Raw genomic sequence first — 12,094 nt, 5'->3', positions numbered from 1 at the left:
TTGTTTTTGAGTCTTCTGGTAGGGAACTGCCCAAACCACCCCCAGTGCTTTTGCTGCACAGGAGATGGTGGAGGGAGAACTTCTGAAGGATCCAATTCCTACTACAGAATGCTGGGAAAGACTTCCCATGTTATCTCCTGCTGGCAAAAGGAAGATAATGAAAGGGACTGAAGCAAAATTTAAAGAAAAATATGAACAAGGGGCTGTTCAAACAGCTTTAAAAGGGAACAATTTTTAATCCCTGTAAATATTTCTATTTTAATTTTCTATGTCATAGCAAGGAGGGCATCACTGGAGGCTCTTCTTTTTTTTCTTGGACATTTTGTTCTTTCTCTGAAAAGTGGAGGGCATCATGAAAGGAAGGGCCATTCTAAGCCCCAACAAACCACACCCTTCCAAGGAAAGAAGTAAATTTACAGAAACTTGAAAAGCCTTTTCAGTTTTCCAGAGCAACGTTTTGAATGGTCTCTGTTTCAATGGATCTCTTCAATTAAAAAACAAACAAACAAACCAACACTTATTTCCAGCAAAACTGTTTAACTGTAAAATTTAAATACAAAACTAATAAAAAATATTACTTGCTCTCACCCAAATGTGTCTCAATTACTATAATTTACAATTATTCTGTTATTTGTATGTGTAAGTTCATACAGGGAATCTCTGAGAAGTGATACAGCCCATACAACTGCACCCTGAAAACCCCTCGTAGTTTAATTGGAAAGCTCTTGATGCTCACTGTGGAACAATCTAACCTTGGAAAAACAATTTTTTACCAGTTTGTCTTTAATGCATAAAACACTGCTCATTTTCTGCAGTTCTGTCACCAAGGGGCACATTCATTTAGTTGCACAATAATTTAATACATCGATACATCGACTGAAACAAAGAGGGTTTTTTTTTCTCTGTGTGTGTGTCAGCTCCAAGAAATCACACATTTCTTGCAGAAGCTTTAAAAAAAAAAAAAATAAAAAAAAAAAGAGAGTTCTTGCAGCACTTTAAGTAGGGGGAATTGTGGATCATTAGGGGAAGTTGCCCTTCAAAGCTTATTGATCCTGCCCTACTGAGCACAGTGGGCATTACATCAGAAGAAAGGGAAGGCTGGCAGGGGGCAATTAATGGGGCAGGTATTGGAGTGCCTGTTCTGATTACCCCATACTGGACAGTGGATTTGGCCTTGCTGAGCCAGGCTGGTAGAATCAAGAACCCTGATGAGATGTGGCTCTGCTAATGTCAAGAAGTGCCACTTCCTAGCAGCAGGAGCAACTTTATTGAAACCATCTGTTGTTTTGGAAGACACGTGTGCCTACAGACACACAGGCTTCCTCCTCCCAAAGTGTTTAACCTTTCTTTTTAAGCTTGACTGAAACTGCATGGCTAATCCCTCCTTAATCTCAGAATGACACAAGCTCTACTTGTTTCCAGCAAGTCCCAACAGCTGGGTCCCAAAAATCTGGGTGACTGACACTGTGTAGGTGATGTGACAGTGATCAACTCGGGAGCAGTCACTGTAGAACAAAATGCCCATTCATCCACTGTCAACATCAAGTTTCTTCAGAGCAATCTGCAGTTACTAGGAGCTGACAGAGGAGTCTGAAGACCACTGGATCCTCTTTGCACAGGAAGAGGAGATTGTGAGTTTGGTCCCAGTGAAACCTCATTTTTCAGCAATCTCAAAGGAAATGGTTCTGTTTGGCTTACAGCAGACTCAGAATATGAGCCCTGTTACAGTTTCCCAAGGCTCTGATCATATTTTTATGATGATTCTTCCTCAGCACACCAGGACCCTCAAGCTTCTCCTGGCTGTGTTCCAGAGGTGGCAGCAGAGCCCCAGTTGCCAGCAGAAAACGTGGCACTGCCAGAGCATTCACTGAGACTGAATTTACTCCAGCCTCTCTGCAGCTAAAGAATTTCTGTGGGTATTTCATGCACAGCTGGGCATTTAATTTCTTATTCCTAAATGCCACGTTTAAAAGCACCACTTAAAAAGGAACTCCCCAGTTAATCTGGAACAAACACTAAATACCAAACCTGGAATCTTCAAAACCCCTCTTGCCAGCAAACATGACCCATATTCACCCAGGTTTCTTGGCCCCTGTGGAAAATGAACCACACAGAAAGGGGAAAGGTGCCCATTTTAGCAGAGAGAAGCATATTTCTGACCTTGTCTCCAGAGCTGCATTCCAACAAGTAGTTTATCTCTTCTCCAAACCCTTCTGCCTACCTCATCCCTAGTTCCAGAGAGCCCAGATCAAACAGACCTTTGCAGTGGTGGGAGAGGTAACAGAATAATGACTTCTTGCTGTCCTTTCTCCATCCATTTTTGTTTCTACCTATGTCATTAAAACTCTGCATCTTCTATAGAAAAACCCATCCTGACCTCCAAAGAAATTGGTCACTCACTGTTGGTCTGGCCAGGTCTGCCAGTTAAGAGCTGGGACTTCAATGAATCAGTGTAGAAGGAAACCAAGCCTGCCACAAATTGTGATTTAGTCAGACTGCAGTCCCACTGCAGGAAAAGTGCAAACACTTCCCCAAGAACAAGGGGGAAAAAAAAATAGTGTTTCTTCTGCTTGGAACAAGCAAAGAAAGTTGGGAGAAGCTCATTTTCCTTCTTACCTGGGAGAGCTGGCATAGCTGCAGCCACATTTGTTTCTTTCCAGGGAGAGTACAGTAAACTTGAATTACTCAACACCATCCTATATCCCTGGGCCAGTCTGAAGTCATCACTCAGAGCTGCTGTGTCTTTCAGTTCTCTCTTCTGTAACTTTTTGTCTTTTAAAGAACTTGAATATGTAGCAGACACTCCCTGGAGGCACACCAAGAAGGGAAGAACCTCTCCTCGTCGTACTTCAGCCTGAAGAACATTGGAAACTTAATACACTGGAGTTATTTTCATAACTCAGATAGCCTGTTGCTTAAAAAAAAAAAAATTAAAAGTGTCTCAGACATCTAACTTCCAATGGCTGTTTTTTAGTCACCACTATCTGACAAGATGGGGCAGCATGGTGTTAGACCTACTCATCACTCAGTGCAGAAAGGTAACCACCATAAAGTCTTAACATCCTCAAAGGAGTAATGGATATCGTGGTTATTTTTAGAAGTACCCCTGTATTTTTATATAAGGAAAAGCCCCAAGTGTCAGCTTTCATAGGGAAATAAGTTTAAAACACAGTATTTGTTTTTTTTTAACTATTGGGCTGCAACACAGACATCTAATTACCTGCCTGTATCTACTTGGCCCACCCAAATCCAATAGCAAAACCTCTATTTTATGGATTGGATTCAATTTGGAATATTTGACTGTTTATAAAAATTTCCCTGTACATCTTTCTGAACACTGGCAATTTTTATTTTCAGTTTGTGGTCTTAGACCCTTTTCTCATCCTGGTCAATAGCTTTGTTATTGAATGGAAGGACACTGAGCTGAAGCCCAGGTCTTCTGCTCCTGACTTTAAAAGTGTATTTATTGGTTGTGTATTAAAAAGACTGCAAAGTTATTTCCTCTAAAATGTCTGAAGAGAATAAATCAGATAACTGGAGGCCAGACAACAGGTGGATTCCTAGAAATTATTAGCAAACACTAGGTTAGAAAATACATAAAGGAAGATCACTCGCACTGGAGTCCAAAGCAGTAAAATGGACAAGAGGGCTTTTTCTCCTCCCCCATTTGACCCCCACCTTCCAAAGTAAGGCCAAACAGGTTTTGCTCAGTCATTTTTTTTGCCAAGTAAGACTGTCCAAGTGCTGTCACTCAGCTTTAATATTTCTCCTCTGAAAGTTTGTCTTGGTGATATATCAGAAATAACTGCCAGCTTAAAAGGCCATTTTTAGACCTGCCTTTTTTGAAATCCTGGCACGTGGTACAGCTTTAAAGCCTGGAACTGGGTTCCTTATACAAGAGGCCCTAAACTCTCCCTGAGCAGACCACTTTCATATCCTCTTGGATGGAACACTTTCATATCCTCTAAGCTCACATCTCTCATGGCAATAAGCTCTGAGATTTAACTGTGCTAAGAACATGCCTGCTCTAACCTAGTAGAACCAAGATATTCCCAAGCAAAAATGGAAAAGATAAAACAGCTCTTATGATACTTGGAGTGAGCAGGGCATTCACTTTTTGCTGTTGGGTGGGAAGGGGGAAGGGTTACCAAGGTTTCAAATCTGATCATTTAAGAGTTCCACTGATATTACTATCTTGACTACTGAGCATTCCTAGGTTTGTTTGATAAAAAGATGATAAACTCACATATAAACTAAAGTAGAAGTTAATACATAGATATCTATTATCTTGCCATAACATCTCTTCACATTTTAACTTAATTCTTCTGGTCTGTTACACAAATAAGTACCAAAGGCCACATTAGAGTCAAACCCCAGGGTTCTTATTTGCCAGGCTCAGGATTGGACCCTGCAGCTCTGAAATGCAGAAACTTCCAGCTGTTCAGCTCCCCAGCCCCTCATTCTGCATTTAGCACTCATCTGAGCTTCACACAACCATTTCTGTTTCAACCACATGAGTTTTCACACTCAGCCCTCCTTAGGAGGAAAAAAAGAAGCAAATGAGAGGTCAGCCATCTGGAATGAGCTACATCTTGGAGAGGTTGTGAGCAGCACATGGTAAAAGACCCTTCCAAAATCCATGGATTGAGTAAGGAAGGGAACTGCAGGGTCTGCCAAGAGACTGCCCAGCTGGTGAGCCAAGACAGAGATCTGGCATCTGGGGCTCACTTTGAGGCCACATCTCACACACAGAATTTTAAGAAGCACTTTGGCACATGGGCAGATGCACAGCTGAAGTCCAACCTCCTAAACTGGGGCTCTCTCTTGGTTTTTTGTTTTATGTATAATTGGGATTACCAAGTATTTTGCATAGCATATGCCCACCAGCACACAGAAGCTTTCCCTGCCTCACCCCAGGACAGGGCATTCGTTCCCAGTGGAAAGAAGTAGAGGGCCTGATTTCCTATCATTTTTCATAGAATCATAGAATTGGCTGGGTTGGAAGGGACCTCAGAGATCATCAAGTCCAACCCTTGATCCACTACTGCTGCAGTTCCCAGCCCATGGCACTGAGTGCCACATCCAGTCTCTTTTTAAATATCTCCAGACACGGAGAATCCACTACTTCCCTGGGCAGCCCATTCCAATGTCTGATCACCCTCTCCATAAAGAAATTCTTTCTAATCTCCAACCTAAACCTCCTGGCACAACTTGAGACCGTGCCCTCTTGTCTTGCTGAGAGTTTCCTGGGAAAAGAGACCAACCCCCCCTGGCTCCAACCTCCTTTCAGGGAGTTGTAGAGAGTGATGAGGTCTCCCCTGAGCCTCCTCTTCTTTAGGCTGAACACCCTCAGCTTCCTCAGCCTCTCCACATAGGGTCTGTGCTCGAGTCCCTTCACCAGCCTGGTTGCCCTCCTTTGGACCCGCTCCAGGACCTCAATCTCCTTCCTGAGCTGAGGGGCCCCCACCCTTTGCATGCACTTCCCACAAAACAAAAGGCTTTGCCCCAAGTCACATGCCCAGCAAGCATAGGAATAGAGTTCCTATGGAAAACCCAAGCCAGCCACCCTGGAGACTGGGAAAGAACTCACCCTGGAGGATCCCTCACTGCCACATCTGCACTTCTTAAATAGCCTGAACGTGCCTCCCAGACTAAACTACAAGCCTAGAAATGTGACTGCAGGTATGGCTGGGCCAGCTCAGGTCCTGCATGCCCTTCATCTCCTGGTGCAATCTTCAGGGTATCCAAAACACCTCCTCAGCAGGCTCAGCAGTCTTGGGAAGTGCTCCTCCTGCTCCTGAGGATCCCTCACTCCTCCTGTCCCAAACCAGAGGGCAGAGATGGCCAGCAACACCAGGAGTATGGGGCTGAAGGGCAGAGGAGTTCATTCCTTTTTCAGATTGATTGTGCTTGCTTATCAGAGGCATGAAGAACACTCAGAGCTCAGTTCTTTCCCTAATCATAGCAGTAGTAAAAATGCTGAAAGGAAAGGAAAGTCATTTTAATGCCACTTTCTTCTTGCAGAGTCTGTTCTCATTTCTAGCAGCCAAGATCTCAGGGTAGTCACTCTTATTCACTACTCTTTTTACACTTCAAATGAGGGGAAATTAAAATTTTCCTCTATTTGCCAAAGAAAATAGCAAGTGCTCTCTGGGGACAAGATAAGACAATTAAGTGCCATTTTTAGCAGCTAGCATATCAGTTCATTTCAGCTAAAAGATTCTAATTTTATAAATAAGGATCTTATAAATTCATACCTGAATAAAAATTCATCTTTTTATTATTAAAAACATTTAAATCTCATTCTCTCAGTCAATATAAATGTCTCTTGGAGGCCCAGGGAATGCTGGCAGAAAACTCAACCTGAGCCAGTCACTTCTGCTCTGAGTAGTGGAAGTGAAACTTGGGGGCAGAATTTAATTCTTTCAGTGACAGAAAGATCAACAGTTGGGAAGGAAAAAAACATGTGTTTGCTGAGGTTGGCTCCTGTCTTCTAATAGCAATAGTTTTCTATAGCTTCCTGAATTTATATCCAGACTATTGATCCTGGCATTACAGCTTTTCTGTCAAGAGTAATGAACCAAAACTTACACACACTAAACAGAATACAGAAAATTTAGACATCCAGGTAGTACACTGTGTATTGCACAGACTTTGCCTCAAATATGTAGCCCTGGCATTCAGCTCAACAGAGGTACAGCTGGTATTAAATACAACACACATGCTTAAGCTTAGGGCATCTGTTTCCTTTAATGTATTGAAAACTTTAGCTTTGAGGCAGAGGCCAAGCTAAGCTCCCCATCTCATTGTTCTCTTCTATCTAAAGCTGAAATGTGGGATTAGTTCCAGTCTCTGAGTTCAATAGACAGCTAAGTTTACCTGATGTGGCTGGAGGAGAGCTCAGCAGGGAGGTTGGAAACTTCCCAGTGGAACAGGAACACAGAAAACTCCCCAGCAACTCCAGGGCAAGTGAAAGCTGGAGCTGTCATTTCTACCTCATGGCAGCCTGGGAGCTGTGGACTGGCTCTTGGCAACCAGATGAGAATGAGATGCAGCTCCAGGAGAAGAGGCTCTTTGGAAAATTAGCTGGATTTTTGGAAAACTGGTGGCAAAGTCTGGGATAGAACACAGCAGTTGCTTTTAAACTCCCTTTGGTTTTTCAAGAGCATCCTGGTTTTGTTTCCCAAACGTTAGGGCAGAGAGAGGGGAAGAAAAGAAGAAACAATGGTAAAGAGGAGAGAAGCCAGTTCTAAGTGCCAGAAGAAGCTGTGAATGTCACACCAAGTGCTCCATGCACTGCCTTGGGTAAGCCCAGACTGCCAGACCTCACCTGGTGTGTCAGAGGAAATATCAGAGTGAAAGAAAGAGCACGGAAAATAAATAAAGACCACAAGAGTGGGGAACTGTCTGGAGATGCCTTGTAGACACAGGGAATTGGTTTCCCATAGTGGTGATCTCACTCCAACCTCTCCTTCTCCAAATATGTCCACAGAGCTCTCTGTACACATCAACATTTCTGTTCAATCTTTCAGGCTGACAACCCAAACACACTCCCCTTCAGTGCCAGACTCCTGCCAACAAGACTTGGCTGATGCTGCCTGCCAGCAATTGCAGTTTGCTCAAACATTAAGGGCTGGTGTGGATGCACAGACAGTCAGAGGAGTTCTGTCACTGGGCTAGTGACCAGAAGGAGCTCCTAGCCAAGGTGCCAGACTGGGTTCAGGGGGCTGCCTCCTATGGTCATCCCACCAAACCCCTTGTCTTAACTCTGTTGTCCTCTTGCCCTCCGGGATACAGGATGGATGCTTAATGGGATTGTTAAAGCAACCTTTTCACTTTTAATTTCAACAAAACCAACCAAAAAAAGCAACCCCAAACATTGCTTTGCAAGACCCCAGGAGAAAAGCAGAGGAAGGAGACCCCCAGCCCTACATTTGCCAAGATTGGCACTGCCTTCTCTCTCTGCTTTGAGCCAGAGCTTTGGCTTTTGCCCCCATCTGTTGCTTTTGAGGCTAAGTATTCCTAATAACTGGGGTTGTGTCACTCAGCATCACTTCAGAAGCCCAGCAGAGCTTTGCTGTTTCACAGCAGTGAAGCATCCCTACATGAAGCCAAAGTTCAGGAGACCTCCAGTAGGTAATGAATTCAGTCCAATTTCCAACCAACAATATTAATTTCAAGGCCAGGATTTTTCAAGCTCCCTGTGCTGCCACACATTACCTGCCAAACCTTCCCACACTCACAGACTGGAATAATACCAGAAGAGTTGATTAGTAAGTAACATGGGATAAAAACAAATTAGGTAGTAAAAGGACCTTTGAGAAATTAGGAAAAAGGCTGCACAGCCTTTGAACTTATTCATGATTTACTAGAAAGCTGTATAATGTAGCAGGCCTAAGATGCTAAAATGCTTCTTAGGCCAAAATAGCCTCATTTGAATAGCTAAGTTATGTACTGAAAGCCTGGGGAAAGAAAACTAATACTCTCCCTCTCCTCTACCCCAAACCTTTGATTAAAAAGGCAACAAAAATGCTGATCTTCTGTGGTTAAGCAGAAAGGCTTAAAAATTGGCTAACATAGGACATGAATTATTCAGGAACAGGGTTAGTGATATTCTCCACACATCATTCCAGAATGTGGGTGCAAAGCCACACAAGCACATTATTTCTATCAGTGTTACAGTAGCAAAGTAGTCTCAAATAACTTCCATTAATTGCATCAATCTAATTTAGCCCTTCTGGATTTTTTAGGATCCATAAGAGAGTCTCTAAAATGGAGAGCCTGTTCCAAATCTGAACAGGTTTTATATATAATGAGACTTCAGTGAGAGAAGGATTGCTTTATGTTGGATACGGTCAGAAGCAGCCCCATTCTTGAATCTGATGTTGGGTAAGCATCCAGGAGGGTTGAAGATTAATAATCAGATGAACTGTTTAGCATTCACAATCATCATCTTCCCTAAATCCAGAAGAAACCTTGTCTCCTTGCAGGCTGGTGCTGGATACACATGTGCATAGTCACACTTCTTCAAGAAGAAAAGGAAAGGAGGGAGAAGCAGGGCTGCTTCAGAGCTGAGGGATCAGAGCAGTCACCCAGATTGATGCCCACAAAAGGGAACCTGTGCATTAAACTCACTGCATTTGGCTGGAAACAGAGAAGGCTTTAGTAGCCTCCAAAAGCCTCCCCTTGACCCTGATTCCAATCAAGATGTCTTGGGGTCTTGTTTATAAGCATGGGTATTCCTTTGGCTGGGCTGTATCTTACTTTGCCACTCACCTGCAGGTCCCCTGCTTCTATTCTGCAAACCTTTTGGCTTCCTGGACAGCAGAGCTCAGCCTGACAGAGGGAAAGAAAGACAAGAGATTAATCAATAAGCTTTTCCAAGATGGTTTCATATGACCCAGCATCTCAGAAGCACAAGGTTTGGGAAGGGCAGCAAATCCCTGTAAGTATTTATGACCATACACCCAAGGAACCAGGGGCCACACAGAGCCACATCACACAAGTTCTGTGCTGCTGGAAGTCAGCAGCCCCAGAAACAACCAGAGATGCGAGTAACTCTGCAAGGAACTGGCTCTTTTCCCAAAATACATAAGACAGTCCTAGAACTTACCTTGAATTTCTCTACCCCCATTGTACTGCAAGAATTGCAGTCCAGCTGAAAAGCTTTTTGGCCAAAAAAGCCCTTTTATTGCCACTGATACTGACACAGCTGTGACTACAACCTCAAGAGATACAACCTGGGGCTGGTCTCACAAGGAGAATCACCTGATGCTGCAGCACCTCAGGTTGATGAAGAAGCTGACTTGGTAGCAAAGAGCAATGCTGTTAACTGCACAGCTGTATGCAGTTAGTTGTTTACTGCCAGTGGCTTTTGGGAGGGGATGGGAAGTAGAAAAGGAAAAAAAATCAGTCACAGAGAAGTTCAGTTATGAAAAACCAAAGGTAAAACTTCCAATTAAACACATAGCAGTCAAGTTAAAATTATAGGTGACAATTACTGTAACTTGATTAGGCACAATAGCAAATTCACTTCCCTAAATCACTTTCACAACTCTCCTAGGAGGTCTGAAAGATGTAGTATATGAGGTTCATTTAATTTCTAATGTAGTAATTATCACTACTGAATATAAAAAAAATAGTGGTGACAGACCCAGCAAATAAATTTAACACTTGAGGTTTTAATAAAATTTTTATGTGCAACCCTGTTGGTTAGAAATTGTTTAATCAATCTTATCTGGTTCACAGACTTTCTGCTGAGCTTTTGCTTCATGTTATTACAAGGCAATATGCTGCAGCACCTCCTTAGCATCCCAAGCTGCAAAACCTCAGTTCTGTTGCTATCCAAGGCTTGTGCAAGCTCCTCTTTCAGATGGGAACACCCACAGCTTTGCTCAGGTGCTGCTGGTTGTTTCCCAGGTTTTACAGCCAGTCCTAAACTCTGGGAACTCATAAACAGGGTCCAGCCCCCTCTGCCTGGTTGCCATAATGTGGTCTCTTCTCTAAACTTATTTCTCTGGCAGTTACCCAGTGAGCTTCATTAGGTTTTCAAGATATGAGGTGTAGGAGATGCTGCCAGCCTTTTCTAGAGGGGCTCCATGTTCCAGGCTTTAGTATAATACTTCTAGAAGTATCCATCCCAACCTCTCCTGGCCCTTCCAGACTCATCCCCACTGCAGTCAGGACACCAGGAGACCATTCCAGCACAGGGGGAGTGGAGGCAGATGAAGAAATTAAATCCAGGATCCACAACTACTGGCATTTCTAAGATTTTCCTGACTCCAGAGGTTTTGCTTGAAATTTGAATTTTCCCAAGCTCCTGGGCACATGTAGAGCTCAAGCTGAACCCAGATCTCTGTTCCTTCTACTCACAAGGCCACTACCCTGCATAAATCAAGCTGAAATGGTTGATTTCTGTTTGCAAACCAGGTTAGTGGGAGTAGCAGAGAAGTTGAAATGCAGATGTTAGGATCTAAAAGAAAAAAAGACAGGAATATTAGCAGGAATCCTGGCCTGTTTCTTTATTTTGCTTATTTAACCTAAAAAAGTCCATCTCCAGTGTTAAACAAAATTACTCTCACTGCCAGGCTGCTTAAATTACTGTTTTAAAATGTGCCAATATGGGTTGCTTGGTGCCATTTTAATTGGTGACTCAGAAACCCTCAGGAGGAGCATGGCCAGGCAGCACCCATTTGCCTTTCTCCATTTCTGGCCATCAGAATCAGGTCCTCCCACCACCAAGGGGATTTTGGTCCATTCTTTCTCTTTGCTGACATTCTGCCCAAATACACAGAGCAATCAATCATCCACATTGGGTTGGGGTTTTTTTTTCCTTTTTCTCTTTGCACTTAGTACACTAATAATTCCTGGGGTGACCCGGTGGCTAACAGGCAAATTGATAGCCCCCAAATCAATAAGAAAATCAATAAATATTTGGAGGTCATCATAAGCAAAACTGATTCAGGAGATGAAAACACTACAACATGGTAATTTGAAGTAAGAGAATAAACTGCTGCCAGGAGAATGAATGTAACTTTCTTCAGTCGATTCATTTCAAGGAAAATAAAAGAGTGGAGTAAGCAATATTTTGCCCTGCTGCATCTTGGTATGGATCATAACACGTCCTGAAAATCTTCTGAGAGTCAGGCAATCAAATCAAGCCATCTCCCTTTGACTTGTGAGGATTTTTTCCTCTGCTTTGCTGCTTTGTAATTCCCCTCCTGTGCGACTCAGACCCTGCACCCCATCTCCCACTGGGGTGCTGGTGGCTGAGGTGGCTTCTGCCTGGGGAGCACTGTACAGAGTCCCATATTCCCCACCTGCAAAGAAAGTCTGATGGTCAAAAATCCACTTTTGGATGCAGGTGTGTCCTCCTGATCCAGCTTTTGGTGTCTCTGCAAAGGTTTTAATGCAAACCCCCCAGAAAGACTTGGCAGGCAGGACATGCACCATGGCACAGTGGGCAGGAGGCTCTGTCATGGTGCAACCAGGACTGATCAACACCTTCCAAAGCTTCTTGAGACCAAGATGTGGGATGCCATAAGTCCTGAGTGATCAACCAGCTCCTTAGAGATGCTCAGAGTGAACAATCACT

The sequence above is a fragment of the Calypte anna genome, chromosome 12 (assembly GCF_003957555.1).
Source record: "Calypte anna isolate BGI_N300 chromosome 12, bCalAnn1_v1.p, whole genome shotgun sequence".
Classification (NCBI taxonomy): Eukaryota; Metazoa; Chordata; class Aves; order Apodiformes; family Trochilidae; genus Calypte; species Calypte anna.
Note: the sequence above shows the minus strand (reverse complement) of the source record.